This window comes from Arvicola amphibius, chromosome 6, assembly GCF_903992535.2.
Source record: "Arvicola amphibius chromosome 6, mArvAmp1.2, whole genome shotgun sequence".
NCBI lineage: Eukaryota > Metazoa > Chordata > Mammalia > Rodentia > Cricetidae > Arvicola > Arvicola amphibius.
The window spans coordinates 42,623,930-42,640,356 of record NC_052052.2 but is presented as its reverse complement, the minus strand read 5'-3'; the positions used below and the strand labels follow the sequence as shown (position 1 = coordinate 42,640,356).

The window sequence follows — 16,427 nt, the reverse complement described above, 5'->3', positions numbered from 1 at the left end:
CCATTGAACCCCTAGCCTCCACGGACTTGGTCCTGGGAAGTACGGCCTTTGAGAAGTAATTAGGATTGTGTGTATGCGGTTAGTGCTGTCATCACAAGAGACAGGAACTGTCTGTCCCCTCTCACTCCCTCTGTCTCTTCACCATGTGGTGACACAGCAAAGAAGGGGCTTTTTATGAACGAGAAAGCGAGCTCTCCGCCAGTACCTTCGCCTCGGACTTCTAGCCTCCAAATCTATGAGAAATTCATTGCTAATAAGCCACCCCAACTGTGGTGTTTGTTACAGGACCCAAACTACAATAGTTAACACCAAAGACTTACCATTACTAAACTGTTTTAGTTATTTTTAGTGTGTGTGTGTGTAAACATATAAGCTGACTATTGCTCATAAGAGCTATTTCAGTCTTTGTTGCTTTAGATGTAGCCTGCCCTTTATTTTCTAGCCATTGCCCTGGGCAGGCTCTGCTTGTCCGGTTACTCCAAGAAACCTTGGTCCCCTGGCGTGTGCTGCCTTTCCACCCATCATCCCAGCTGTTGTTAGTCATCCTTTAAGACCAGCTGCCTCGTCCCTACCTCAGGGCAAAATTCACATCCCAGCCCTTTTGGCCTTTGCTCACGTGGATGAGGCTGGAAATGCTCTTTCTCTGTTTGTCACACGGTGCTCTTTCAAAAGTCATGTCCAGATGCAGCCAGGTGTGACGTCTTTGTTGACTCAGCAGAAGGAACTGGACACATTCTCCCAGAGGCCTTTGCTTGATAGACGCCCCTTGTTTTCTCCTGCAGCTGGACTGTGAGCTCCTGGAAGCCAGGGTCTGTGTCCGTAGCTCCAAATCCTGAGCTCTTAGTGTTTGGGAAATAAGTGAACAGATGCATTAATCACCCTCCAGTGTAATTAAGCTGCCTGCCTAGCACTGTGTACCGCTCTATACCACAGGCGCCCTTTGAGGGCAGGTGTTTATTGCCTTATTTATTCTATTCTGTCTTTCCTCTCTTCAGTACTGCTGTTCACACTGAGTAAGTAGGAGACAATATTTGTTAGACAGTTGAGTCTAGATCCAGAGAACTCAGTTGTCTACATTTTTTAAAACAAAGGGAAATGAAGCAGTTAAGAATACAAGGGCTGGGAGATGGTGAAACACACCTTTAATATCAACACTTGGGAGGCCGAGACAGGCTGATCTCTGTGAGTTCAAGGCCAGCCTGGTCTACAGAATGAGTTTCCAGAACTGTTTCACAGAGAAACCCTGTCTAGAAAAATAAAAAAAAAAAATACATGGCAAAGTCAAAAAATGCCTTATAGGACGTTCTAAGCTCTGGGGTTAAATCAGGATCTCTACTGTGACCTTGGTCAGCCACTTATTCAGCTTGAATTTATTTTCTTGGAATGGCTTGTCAGCTGGACTAATAATATCCCACATAGAAGATGGTTCTGAAGATGAAAAAAGGCAGTATCCACGAAATGCCTGGCACTTGAAGGTGCTCAACCAGAGCTAATTTCCGTTCACCCTGTTAGTGTCATAGCATGGCATCAGCTTGATTGGTTCCTTCCAAGCAAACTTCTGTAGGTCTTGGAGCGTTAGAGACACGGCACTTATGTTGCCCTGGCAGTTGGATGTGAAATAGTGGTGCCCTTGAAAGCGGACACTGGGCCGTGCCAGGAAGACATCAGCCTTCTCAGAGGCACTGCTATTCTGGGACTTGATGGCTTTGGAAAGAAGATACCAGCTGACTTTTGTGCAGATAGAGAATGTCTGTGTTCTGGAAGAAAGTGCCAAAGCCTCAGCTAATGCCATCTGGAAAGAACTCAGCCTACCCTGCAGTTGAGGATTCAAATGCTATTATTTCTATGCCAACATAAGAGTTTATTCAGGAAGCTGCAAAGGAGAAGAAAAAAACAATCAGATTCCATAGTGATGAACTCCAAGGGAACTGGAAAGTTCCTGGGTCTTTTCTGCTTGCCTGTGTTCAATAGCCGTGACTATGGACGGGAGGGGGTGTTTGTCGGAACAGTCGACCTAATGCTGTAGCTAGTTCCAAAGACTTGACAGAGCAGAGCTTCCCTTCGCGTAGGCTTCATGTTGACGGTGGATGCTCTGTGTTCTTCTCACTCAAGCATCAAGGCTGGTAGAGTTGCCATCAATGTAGTACTGCCAGTTAGCCTGTCAGGAAGAATAGGCAAGCTCACCCAGGCTGTCCACCAGGACAAAGACACAAGCCATGTCTGTCTACACGTGACTATCCAAGCAACATGCAAGGCTTAAACATCATGGAGTGATGATATGGAGTTGTGATACAAGCTCTAGAAGAGGAGCATTAAAATATCAGAAGTGTGTGGATAAAGGGAACAGATTGTCTGAGGCGCTGGGGAAGTAGAACCATCAGAGTTTGAGGATCAGTCAACTGGGGAGCAAAGGGGAAAAGAAGAAACGCAAGGCGGTCGGTCCTCTGTCTTCTGCTGTCTTGATTGATGATAGGCAAAAGATGGTATACAGTTCATAGGAAAAGGTATGCTCAGTGAGCCGCATGTTACTTCTGCTTCCTAAGGAGAACCAGGAAGAATTATTAAGCAAGGCACTGATTATGTGGATCTGGACCTTAGGTGGCAGATCAGAAACAAGGATAAGCATTCAGTGGTCATCTGCTCAGAACTGATGGTCACCTGCTATCCTTTAGGTGGAGCAAAAAATAAATCAGGTTATGAAGTGTGGGGGAGGCTATTAAAGTGGATATTTTTATGCAAGGGGCATGAAGTAGAAACAGACGCAATTATTTTGAGAAATAATTTTCGGTTACCTGGTAAAGATGTGCAAATCCTTTCACCCAGAAATGCTGGCCCCAGGCATATATTAGAAGTCATCGGAGAAGTCACACAGAAGACACTCAAGCAACGTGGCGACACTAGCAAAACCTGGAAGCAAACTCACCTAGCCATCCAGACTAGAGAGGCTAAATCAGCTGTGGAATATTCACACAATGGAAAGATACTGCAGTAAAGCCTAATGAAGCAGAACTTCATGCAGCAGCATGGATGAGCCTCAAGAACAGAAAAGTAAGTGGAAAAAGCCAAGTCGTATAAGAGAACATCCAGTACGATTCTTTTTATATGAAGTTCATATGCTTGCAAAACTAAACACATGTGGGAAAAACTTTTAAAAAAATAAGTAAGGATAGGATAAACACAAACATAAGAACAGTGGTTGTTTGGGAGAAGGAGAGGAAGGACTAGGATCCCAGTTGTGTCATGGGTTCCAGAGACCAGAATGGTGCATTTCTGACTAAGTGTAGAAGGGAAAAGGGCACCCACTCCTTTTCCTTCTTTTTTTAAATGTAACATCAAGAATGTGGAATAGTTATACTCAACACTTTTAAATACTTATGCTTTTTATTTTAATTTTTGTGTGTAGATGATCATGTACATGTATGAGTATAGGCAAACTTTTCTTTCCTGCCCACCAGTTCCCAAAAAACCAAGATGGAGACTCAATATTCATTATAAATGCTTGGCCAATAGCTCAGACTTATTACTTAGTAGCTCTTGTAATTTAAATTAACCTATATTTCTTATCTAAGTTCTACCACATGGCTCATGGCTTGTTACCCCATTTCGTACATGTTCTGTTTTCTCTGTGTCTGGCTGACAACTTCTGAGACTCTGCCCTTCTTCATCCCAGCATCCTTAGTTTGGTTGCCTCACCTACATTTCATGCCTAGCCACTAGCCAGTCAGCTTCGTTATTAAACCAATCAGAGCAACACAATGTAAAGGAATATTCCACATGTAAGTATATGTGTTTGTAGAGGTTAGAGGTCAACCTCTAGTATTGCTCCTCAGCCACCTTGTTTTCTTGAGACAGGGTCTTTCACTGGCCTGAGATTTGCTGATTAGTCTGGAGTGGCTGCCAGCGAATCCCAGAATTCACTTGTCTTTATCTCTCTGGTGTTGGGATCATATGGTGCAGGAGGCTGCTTGTTTGTTCCTGGCCACTTAGCCTGAAATAATCACACAGAAACTGTATTAATTAAATCACTGCTTGGCCCATTAGCTCCAGATTCTTATGGCTAACTCTTACATATTAATTTAACCAATTTCTAGTAATCTGTGTATCACCACATGACTGTGGCTTACCGGCTGAAGTTCTGGCATCTGTCTCCAGCAGGGCTACATGGCTTCTCTCTGAATCTGCCTCCTTTCTCCCAGCATTTCATTTAGTTTTCTCCACCTAGCTATGTTTCCCTATAGCTCCGCTATAGGCCCAAAGCAGTTCCTTTATTAACCAATGATATTCACAGCCTGCAGAGGGGAATCCCACATCAATCATAAGTACATATCACTATGCCTGATTTTTCATGAAAGCTCTGGGATTGAATTCAGAATCTCATGCTAGAACAACATACAACCTGTTGTCTGAGCCATCTCAGGAGAGATGGCCTCACAACTTACTCTGGTTTTTAGTAATAGTCTAAAAGTTAAAATAATAAAGAAGGCTTGAACATAGGAATGATACAGTCAGAAGCATTATATAGTCAGTGAACTTGGAATTGTAAAAGGAGGTCACTTAACAGTCAAGACAAGAGAAAAATAAAACCCTAGAAATTAGCAGAAAGTTAACTATTGTGAAGACCATTTATGAAGGGACTTCCATGTAACCAGCCCTCAATGATGAGCCTTATGAATATATGTCATTTTACCTCTCCACAATATTTTGAAAGAGATGCTCTGTTGGGTTCTTTTAATCAATGAGAAAAACGAGATTCAAAGAAGCCATGTAATAATCCAAGGTCTTATGTGAGTGGCAGAGTTTAGATCAGAACAAAATCTCTGTTTGAAAATCTGTGCTTTTAAGCCAGACACAAACCCGAGTCCTCTCTTCTCCAAACAAGGAGGATTTTGAGAAGAAAAGACTCGGCAATGTCAATGTTGCTGAGACATAAAATAAGGCTGGCGACATGGTTAAGTTAGTAAAATGCTAGCCTAGTGTGCATGAAGCCCCGGGTTCAGTCCTCAGAACTGAAACTTGGTTGGATAGTACTGTTCTGAGGTCTCAGAATCTGGGAGGTGGAACCAGGATGTTCAGGAGTTGAAGGTCATCTTCAGTTACATAGTGAGTATAAAAACAGCCCATGAGGCAACATGAGATCCTGTCTTAAAAATAAATAAGTAAATAAATAATGAAATAGATGATAGGTACATATATAGATAGACAGACAGATACACAGACAGTCAGATAAGTGGTGCACAAAGTCTTCTATAGATCTAAGCATGTAGAAATGAGTGACTTCTATCTACCCTTAGGGTCAACAGTGACATCAAAGTACAGTAAATGACATCCAATTGTATGAGACAAAATGATGAATTAGAAGCAGAAAAGTCAAAACAGATGGTGTAAATTGGATTTAATGGCTTACAATGGTAACCCCGGCACCAGAGAGGCTGAGGCAGGAGCATTGCTGTGAGAGTTCAAAGCCAACCTTAGCTATTAGTGGGTTTTCCCCTGGGCTAAAGAGTGAAATCGTGTCTCAACAAACCAAAACAGCAGCAAATTACCCCCCCCCACCCATAAAATAAGACAAATGAACCGACCCCCCCCCCCAACACACACCAGGAGTGTAGAATGTTCTTTTAAGAGAAAAAAACAGCCCCAGGCAGAAGTCTGAGCTATTGAACAGAGACTTAGATAAGGAAGAAACTTGGAAGGGGCTCTAGCGTCCTGGATTGCACTTGTGAGAGGACATCCAAACACTGAGGCAGGTGAGCCAGAGAGTAAGAGAGGAATGTGGAACGCCCCCCCCCCCACACCCCTCCCTTGCTTTCATCCTGGATGAAGGGATACAGGAAGGAGCTTAATGTTCTCGTAAACAAACTGCATTCAGAACAAGAGACATGAAGAACTGCTATCCCACGCTGTGCAGCCAGTACAGAGCAGGGTCTCAAAAAACAGAACCTCAGACCTAAACTGTATACAGGTAGTTTAGTTGGGTGCTTCACCCCAGTCCCCTGGCATCCATATATACAAGAAGTCTGAAATGTTTGGTAGAAAGTTCCAAGCTCCCTCCTCTGGGAGTGGCTGCAGTCCAGACTCCGCCTCCAAGAAAGCCTGCCAAATGGTGACTCCTCCCCAGGGAGGTTCAAGATAACTCCCACAGGCTATTTAAACTGCCCCCCAGAGAATGAACACATGGTCTCCAGTTTTCTCTGGTCGGTCTGGTTCTCCTTTCCCCTCTCCATGTTTTTCCAGGGGCCATCTGGTAGCCCTGGCATCCATTAAACCTGGGGCATTTTTAATTTGGTCTGATCTGGTTTGATTTGGGTTTTGCATTGGTGGAGAGGCTTGTAGGTCAGAAAAATACTTAACATTTGGAGGTCCCACTGAGGGGGCTATTTTTCCCACTGGCCTAGGGCTGTATGTTGAAAAATGCCCTTCTTGCCCATGCTCTCTGCCAGGCTAAGATCGGCTTTGTCTGGGTGAGTTCCCCTTTCTCAAGTACATGCTGCTAGGGTCTGTTTGACGGGTCATCTGTTGGAGTCATGGCCATACCAGGCACCTGGTCCCACAAGCTGTGAGGCAGTCCTTGCTGAGGTGAGATTGCGTGGAGACGTCTGCACGCACATTTCTTCCGCCCCTCTGTTTTTGACTCAAGAGTCTTATCACAGTGGACACATTGTGGTAGGCATTGAGTCCCAAGACTTGGCATAGATTTATAAAAATAGTCACTTGCAATTGGAGGCCTGATCTCCAAATGCCTTTAGGCTACCTTTAACTAAAACTTCTTTTAAATTGGGCTATCTAACACCTAACATAAAACAAACAAGGCCCCAAAAGCCCATGGTTTCTGGATGCTGTACTTCTGCTCCTACTCCCCTCCCTCACTCCCCTCCCCACTCCCCTGCCCGTTTCTCTAGCTGTTTATTGTTTGTCTCCATTCCTGGCATTAGTCTAGTCACACTAATACTCTCTACAATGGATCTGGATCCGTTTCCCCCCTGTCCTTCCACTCTAAAACTATATAGGTGTCCCATCCTTTGTTTCTGTTCACTTGCTGAGTCTGCTAATTTGGTCCACCTGTGTGCTTCCCTGGATTCTGCTGCCTACCTAGGGTTTTTAAGTTGGCCCGCTGACACAGGTTCCTAAAAAAAGTTTTATTTGTCTGTCTGTTAAAATAATGTGACCACACTATACTTTTATGTCTGTGTGTATTTCTTTCCATAGTATGTTTGTCTTATTTCTCTGTGTATATGTGTGCATATTTTAAGATCTATAAAACTTAAAACTCCAGATTACAACAGCTCTAAAAAAATATACACACATGGGTAGCTGCCATTTTGACCTCACCACCATCTTTAATAAGAGAACTCACATGTGCTAGTATTCTTTAACTTATTAAAATATTTCTTCTTACATTTACTAGCATTAGTAAACTGTAACTAACTGGGTAAAATACATGTCTAAATTTAACTTATATGTCTAGTTTAAATGTAACAAACAGGTAATGGTACCCAATTCTCAAGTGCCTTTTCAGATCTGAGAGTATGGCATTTAACAAAAGAGCTTCGAACACAGAGACATGCCAGCTCTTGCAGCATCCTATGGCTCCTCCAAGAAGATGCATGGTTACAGAAGATCTTCTGCCTCAAGGCTTGCCTTTGGGTATGGCAAAGCTACCCACAAAACAAAAGCAGCCTTCCACCTCATCAGCTTCCTGGACACTACACAGGGTGAATGATTGTCTCATCTTGCCAAGACATGTAGACTAAATCTTCCCTCACAGGAAAATCTTTGGGCCTCTTGGACGCAGCAGCTAACAGCAAGCATCGATTCTAAGGCCGGTGTTCTCCAAAGACTATGGAGAGACTTGTGATTGCCTGTGTAGCTAAAAAAGTTGTCTCATTTTTGTTCATTTATCCCTCCCAGATCTGTCTAATGGTGTTTGATGACTTAAGGTACTAATAACTCATTACTTTATTAAGTTTCCTGCAAAAAATACACACAGGTGTGCCTCTTTCACAGGCTCCGTAATCCAGGATTAACAGGTTTCAGGTGTATCTTCAGAGATCAAGAGTTCCCAATTCCCTTTAATTGTCTTCTAAAATATTCCTGTTCCAGTTATCTTACAGTTATCTACAGGTTCCTGAAAAAGTTCCGTTGCTTTATCAAAAAATCTGGTCTGGAAAAAAAAAAAACAGTCTCCAGAGTCTATTTTAATCCCATCCATTTTCAAGCATAAATGGGCCAAAACCAACTTACAAAGGCCCTCCAGACAATGCCAACACCTGCACCAGCTCCTGGGACTTTACCATTGGTACCAACTCTCCTGGCTCAAAAGGATACCTACCAACCAAAATCTGGTTTTAAAGGGCATATCTGCTCTTGTGTCTCACTTATTCACCCATGCCTCTCCTGTACAACCAGGACACTTCTCTGTCCCATTCTTTCCGGCAGTTAATGACCCTTCTCATGACTAGCCCCATTCATAGGGCCAATAATAACAATATATTTTTTTTCTCCTAGCCACATGCCTTTTTATCTCCTTCAAGGAACAGCTGCCTGAGGTCTTCAGGATGACAGTAAACCAGATGCCATGCCAGCCACACCTCTCCCTGAGTGTGAGCCCACCAGTTCCCAACTTTCCCCTCTCCCATGTTGCCTCATGCCCACAGGAAGCAGTCAGACTTGAGCTGGTGCCCCTTTAGCCCAAAAAAGTCTGGAATGTTTGGTTGAAAGCATCATCTTCCTAACACCCCTTTATACAAACAGTATGGAATGTTTAGTTGGGGACTTTACCCCAGCCCCCTGGCATCCATATATACAGGAGTCTGAAATGTTTGGTGGAAAGTTCCAAGCCCCCCCTCCTGGGAGTGGCTGCAGTCCAGACTCCACCTCCAAGAAAGCCCACTAAAAGGTGAACCCCTCCTAAAGGAAGGTCAAGAAGCCTGCCAAATGGTGATCCCTCCTCAGGGAGGGTCAAGACCACTCTCACAGGCTATTTAAACTGCCTCCAGAGTATGAGCACTTGCTCTCCCAGTTTTCCGTGGTTCTTCTGGTTCTCCTTTCCCCCTCCATGTTTTCCTGGGAGCCACCTGGGAGCACTGGCCTTTTTTAATTTGGTCCAATCTAGTTTGATTTGTATTATTGCATCAGCAGAGAGGCTTGTCAGTCAGAAAAATACTTAACAAAGGTGAGCCCCAAAGCGGCATTAGCATTTGACCTGAGGATGGCTTCTGTACTGTGGGCTCAGTAAGGGAGGACCCTAAGGGATCCAACAGCACTGAGGTTAGAAGTGGAAATTTTCAGGGCAGAGCTACAGAAAGAAGGGAAGAAAAGATTTTCATAATGTGTAGAGCTTACACCTTGACCAAGTTAAAAAAAAAAAAAAGTAATGATTGCAGTGTGTCAGTAGAAGCCAGGCCTGTGAAGGCTCCAGATCTGGCTGTGAGATCAGCTGGGGGCCATGAGGGGCCATCTGGTGAAAGTAACAAGCTGTACAGCTGATTAAGTAACAGGAGATTAGAACTCAGGTTCCCCGCCTCCCAAGATTATTAAGAATGATCCGCGGAAGCAAAGATTTTCAAACTAAGACAAGGCTTATCTTAAAAGAATTATAGTTAATATATGTAAAAATAAGGGACTGATTTATTTTTACTAAGATTGCGAGAAGTCAATACCAGCCCTTGTCATGTCTATTCAGCTTTATATTGGAATTCATACTCAAAGCAGTAAAGCAATGAAAAGAAATTTAAAAATAACCTATGTATTATACAGTAAAAAATCCAACTATCTGTATTCATACAGTATATGATCATCTTGGAAGTTGATAAGGAGTTCACAGAGTAACTAAAATATAAATTTAAGGATGGCCACAAAATAAAGATCATTAAAATAATTATTTTTCACATGCTATCAAATAAAAGTTGAAAATTCAAATGATTAAAAATAAATATGTTTATAATTATATTAAAATTATGATATTCTTATTGACAAGACAAATATGTGTGAAACTGAGACAATAAAACCACAATATTATTAAGTAAGTGGGAAATTATACCAGCTTTATAGGATGAAAAACTTCAAATTATTAAGACATTATTTTTCTCCAGTACATCTATAGCTATAGTGCAGCTTCAGTGAAAACCAGCAGAATCTTTGTAGAGTCTGACAAGGTAGCTTTAAATTACATATAGAAGTATAAGGGATCTTCTTGAATAGCCAAAATGTTTCTTTCTTTCTTTTTCTTTTTCTTTTTTTGATTCATGAGCAAGATTGGACGACTTTCTATGATTTTATGATATAATGAGTTGTGTGGTTTGGGAATAAGGAAAGACATACATTTCATTGGAACCAAGTACAGAGTCCTGAAATGACCATGGTCAGTCGCTGTTTTGTAAAGGTGCCAAGGTAATTCAAGAGAAAAAAAAATAACAGTCTTTTCAACAAATGTTGGGCTAATTGGGTGCTCATGTGGAGAAAAATTAACCTTGATCTTTCCTTTATAATACCATGCACAGTCAGTAGTCCAAATGAATAAAAAGCCCAAATGTAAAACCTAAAATTATAAAATGAGAAGAAACCAAGAGAAAATCCTTACAATATGACAGGCGATGGCTTCTTAGGACACAAAACCATGAGACTTCAAAGGAAAAAGTAATAAGTTGAATTTTCTAAACATTAAAATTTCTGTTCCCCTGTAAATATTGCTAAAAAATGATGAGAAAACCTACCAAGGGATATGTTCTTCATAAAGGTCTTTTATGTAGAATAAAGAAGTTGTGCAATTCAATCCAATCACTACCAATTCAATAAAAGGAGAAGTAAAAGCTTAGAGTCAACAGCTATGCAAACAGATCAGAGGCCCGGAGCACACTGAGACTCAGGGTGATTTTTTCTTTATCCTCATGTTCTAGTCAAAGATTTCTTTTTTTCTCAGATCATCCTGTGTTTCCGATTTATACCATGGCGCCTTGTGACGATACTGGAGGAGTAAAGGAATAAATATTTGGCCATTGTGCCCAAGTAATGGACTGTTCTTCTCCAAGGAGTAAAGAATAATTTGCTGTTGTTTTCCCAGTGTGTGGTTCAAAAGACTCAATCAAAATCACTGGGAATTAGAGGAAAGGTAAAGTGAAGCTTAGAGTTCACTGCAGACTTCAGAACGGTGAATATCGGAAGGACTGACGTCAGACGTGAAGGAGCTGTAAAGGAGAGCGCTGTAGATTGCTGATAAGACCTTTCAATGGAACACCCGGGAAAATGCTGTGACCATCTGTTACAAAGTTAATCATATGTTTATTGTGCGTGCAAGTGGGAAATACTAGTCACATGTCTTTATGGAAAATAAAACAGTCACCTCTCCACATAAAATGTTAATGAATACTAATATCCATAACATATCATGATGTCCGCCTCCAACAGGTAAGCAGATAAACTCTGGTGCATTCATTCAGTGGAATCTAATCAGCACGGCAAAGGAATGAATGAGTGAAGTATTCAACTACATGGAAGGACCTAACAGCATTCCAAGAATAGACTATGAAGATATTCCATATCAGCCCATTTGTCCTGGTGGAAGGGATGCCAGTGGTTGTAAAGTTTGAGGTGGTATAGACGGTGTGTGGAGGGAGAGGCTAGATTTGGAAGGGACATAAGTAAACTTGAAGTTATGGAAATATAACTTCATCGTGGCAAGGGTTGTAGAACTATATATCTCTATCTCTATACCTATATCTACATTTGTTAAAATCCATCAATTTTATGCATTTATTAGTCTCCAAATTTTACTTCAGTGAAGCTGAGTTTTCAAAGGACCTACCTAGGCTGAGATAATTAATCGCATGACGAGTAGGTAACCAGGCAGATACTTGGAATTTAGTGCCCTTCTTCATCTCAGCTCCTCTTTTCTTCCAAGGCCAACATTTTCCCCAGATGAGGTAGGGGTTGGGGGAAAGATGGTGTGCAGGATGTATTACCAAATTTAAAATGATTCTGGATGACTATTAACTTGAATTGTCTCTTGGTTTTGGCTTTAACTGGTCAACCCTACAAGATTCCTCCTCCTATCTCTTTGGGATCCATCGTGAATATCAAACATCTACCGAGAGAGAGAGTCTACCTAGAGAAGAAAACTACCTCACATTAAAACACTGCGAGTTTCTGAGTCTTTGTCTCCATGATTATCTACTAAGATAATGAAAATATTTGACGACATTTTTAGGTCAAAATATCTCACCCCTTGTTTTAGGACTCCCTGTGTTTTCCTACTGCGTTACACCCTTCAGCTCTGATTGGCCTCTGGACTCGACTTCCTAGAACCTGGCTAAACCACACCTGAATCATAAGATTTTTCATGTAACAATTCCTTCCAGAAGTCTTGCTGACTTCTCCTTTGCTGCATTTTACATTCCCCAAGCTTCTCTGTGTTCCCAAATACCCTACACAAGCTTTGGTCAATGTATTTTTTAACCATATGGAGAGGCTTCCTTCTGATCTGTATCCTCCATTTTGGGGGAGTGGATCATTAACATTGTTTCTACACCCAGAGCACTGGCTGACACCTATTGCACACCATTGAACATCTGTCCAATGGGCACATTCATGAATCACATGGTTCACAGTTTCTGAAAACCAACTCCTTCTCACTCTCCCCCTTAGATGTCATCTGCATCCATCCCAACCTCCAGGGCTTCTTCCAGTTAGAGCCTCAAAGAAGGGGTTTTATGAATGACATGTGTGTTCCGCAGAGATTGCCTCCACGACTTCTTTGTTCTAGTTTTGGTTACGCTAACGTTGAGAGCTTGGACAATCAACCTTTGGTTCTCTCAGGGTCACTTTGCACATCCAAAAAGCTGGAAATGCATGGCAAACACAGCACAGTTATTTTGAAAATTCAATGCTACAGCCTCTAGATCCAGAACAGTTGCACAAGAATTTGGTAAGTAAGTCTTGCTCCCAAAGAAGGACATGGTTACTCAGGGATGCTCAAATCCCAAGGACATGAAGATAGCATTTCACAAAAATTTCAAGAGACATGTCGATGATCTTGGAAAAGCAGAGTGGACTGTGGCACAGCAAGTACAGGCCAAAATGTTTTGCCCCCTCTTTTCTTCCCTCTGAGGTGTGTATCCACATCTGGCTTAAGTGATCGGGCAAAATTCATTCGTTGGTTTCGCCCTGCTGACATCTGTCTCTGTCCGTGCAAATCCTAGACTGCTTGGATGTAAGATCAGCAAAGTGTTAACCTCCTTCCCCTGGGATATCTAGAGATTAAGTATAGATAAGGAGGGGGTTTAGGGATGTGTCATTCCATGGTGTCATCTGGAAATACTTTGGTTGAACTACATAGTGAAGCTTGAGCAAGAGCTACCTCTGGGCTTCTTGACAGGTGTCAGGTTTCCTACCACTTAAACAGCAACAAAAACAAAAAAAAAAAGGAAAAGTGAGTGTCTGAGTCCCTTTCTCATTTAAAGGGGGACAGCATGGAAGCAAACATCTAGGATAAAAAGCACCACTCTTGAAATGCAGATGCTCTTTCTAGGATAGGGGTTGAGTTTGTCTCCCCATGGCTCACGTGTTGGAGATCTTGTTTTGGGTAAAGTCTGAGAAGCGGTGGAACCTTTACAAGACAGGGCGTCATGGCAGGTGTTCACTCATGGGGACTGACGTGGTTGTCACAAAACCCTGGTTAGTCTCTCTTAGAGAGTGTTGTGAGGTGGTGTTCCGTCTCACTAGATACATTCTGTCCACACTCTTGCCATTTCCATGTATCTAACACGAGGCCTGGCAAATGGTCAGACACCTGACGGTACTTGATCTTAACCCCTTAAACCCGCAAATGGTGAACAAAATAAATCTTGTTCTTTAACAGAAACCCAACCTCCAATATTTTGGGACAACAGCAGAAAATGAACTAAGGCAGTGTACAGTCTTTTAAAATCTGTGAACATAATGTTCATTATCTTCTTTGATTCTCATGGTTACTCTGTAGGGCAGATGGTGAAGGTACTACCACCCTATTATATAACTAAGCTAAGAGGTATCGGTGCCTGCAAAGTCACACAAATCTGTTAACCAGCTAGGAAGTTGGTGGCATGGGACTTGAACTGTAGTCTTTAAGGCCAAGGCTGTTGCTATCTTCCATGCCTGGGCTTACATTGCTCTCTCTGCCTAAAATAACTTATAGACCAGAATCGCTTTCCAGTACTTTAGGTACAGAGAAGGAAATGATAAATAGGACAGAGGTAGGGAGTTTGCTACAAAGCAAGGATAACGGAGATAATACTTGTCCTAGTTACTGTTGCTGCAGTAAAGCATGGTGACCAAAAGCACGTTGGGAGGAAAGGGTTCATTTGCTTACTTTTACACATCACTGTTCATCATGGAAGGAAGTCAGGACAGGAACCCGGAGGCAGGGGCTGATGCACAGGCCATGGAGGGATGCTGCTTAATCGTTTGCTCATCGTGGTTTGTTCTGCTACGTTCTTACAGAACCCAGGACCACCAGCCCAGCAATGACACCACTTACAGTGGGCTGGGCCATCCCACATCAACCACCAATTAAGAAAAATACCCAACAAGCTTGCTTGAAGCCAGAGCTTATGGAGGCAATTTTTCAATTGAGGTTTCCTCTTCTCAGATGATGCTAGCTTGTGTCAAGTTGACATCAAAACTAGCTGCCACAAGATACAACCACTGATGGCTTGAACTCAGAGTCCCTTCCTCATCTGTAATTAGGGATCATTAACCTGATAGTGACATGCAGTCTTTGGACATGGGAGCCAGGCTGGAACAGAAGAAGGGGAGACAAACTCTGACCCTCAGAATCCCAAAGCATCACAGCTGGAGGGCCCTTAGGTCAGTTCTCGGCCCCCACTGTAAAACCTCCCTTCTCACCTCTCCCTCCTGGCCAAATAGAGGCAACACTGCCATTGGACAAAGAAGAACCTCCAAGTTGCTCCTGGTTCTGAGAATCCAGCGCATGGAACCTCATGGTCACTAATGTGGACCAGTCCTGGGCAGTCTTTGTGAGGGTCTCCTAAAGAGACACACTAGACTAGTGCTCCTTCTGGCCCCAAGGACCTAAGGTAACTGACCTGCAGGGTTCGCTAGATGTCTTAACAGGACTCAAGCTAACATGCAGAGAGAGGGAAACAATCCAGCTTAAAATAACCAATGAAAAGTTTTTCAGTCCTATCAACAAGCGAACAATGGGCCAAACTAGTTTTTTGTTTCTGCTTTTTGGAGCCAAGGTCCAGCGAGTGGCACTTAGGCGGACTCCCCTCCAGTGTTGCCTAGCTTTCAATAGAAATCCTGCTTCTGTCCCTGTCTTGTGAGAGGACTTGGCGTGCTAGTCTCCTCTCTGTTCCTCGTTCCTTGTCTACAATTGGGGAAATATTCATGTCCGCTCTTGGAGAAGTGCATGAAATGGTAGCTGCACACGCAAGCATGCCACCAAACAGGTGGAACACAAATTCCAATTTCTTGCCCCTTTCCCAGAGAGTAACAGAATACATGGCATAAAGAATATATTTAAAAAATCATAAAAACGACATATAAGTGTTCACAGATTTTTAAAAGAAGAATTGAATGAAGACCCAAGGCCAGCATTTTCCATTCATCATTTAGTGCAATTTGAAAGAAAACCCAAGAATCCGTGAACAGCTAAGCTGGCTCAAGGGGTCACCCTGCTCAAAACCGAGCTCGTTATTCTTTCCAGCTTCCCTATGGTCCGGGTTTCCTCAGTACGCTGGGAGCTCCTGCCCCCACTCGTACCCCTTGTCAGCATGACTGATGAATTCAATATCCCCGTCCCTCTAGCTGACAGTTGAGCAAACTGACTCCAATCTGCAGGACCCCCTGGTTGCCTGGCTCAGGCTTCCCCAATCAGAGGCCAGAGCTGCTGCGGACAGACAGACGGGTCTGCGGGGGCTGGTAAATAAGAACTCCCCGAGTGCCTCTGCCAAGGGCCGATTTGACGAGACTGCCATTCACCTCGTCAGCCTGTGTGTGGGATTCATCAAGAGTCGGCCTCTCTTTAGTTCGCTTTCCTCAGTGTTCCAGGAAGGCTTTGCCTTTAAACCTCACTGTTCTGGAGGCTTGACAGCTCTACGGGTTTATTACTCGTCACAGCATGACCACCTGCTATTCCAGAAGCTTTTAGGTTCCGAATCAGGGGGGTGAGAAAGGTTGCTTGGCGCCATAATGGGCTAGAGCTTCCTTGGTTTTATCCATTCATGTTCTACAAATATTTATTCAGGCTGCGGTTTAGCTGTGGAGACTGAAGAAGAGGATCTTTGCGGGGTGAGCGTCACTGCTCTTGCGCGCGGCGCGGCTTAATGGGATCCAGGGATTCCACCTCACAGTCTGTTCACAGGGGCCGAATATTGAATGCGTCAGGTACCTCACCTGCATCACCGCGCTGACTAGTTAGGTGATTCTACTGG

At 43.0% G+C, this 16,427-nt stretch overlaps 1 long non-coding RNA gene across 1 annotated transcript in view; it reads left to right on the top strand.

The window, feature by feature from the left end:
* The window catches only part of LOC119816038, a 46,600-nt gene extending 34,455 nt beyond the window's left edge, over positions 1-12,145 (top strand). Inside the window, exons 3-5 of the long non-coding RNA XR_005285678.1 lie at positions 2,824-3,048; positions 10,254-10,389; positions 10,919-12,145. This is a non-coding gene — a long non-coding RNA (uncharacterized LOC119816038). The remainder of the gene's footprint in view (positions 1-2,823; positions 3,049-10,253; positions 10,390-10,918) is intronic.
* Positions 12,146-16,427: the final 4,282 nt, after the last annotated feature.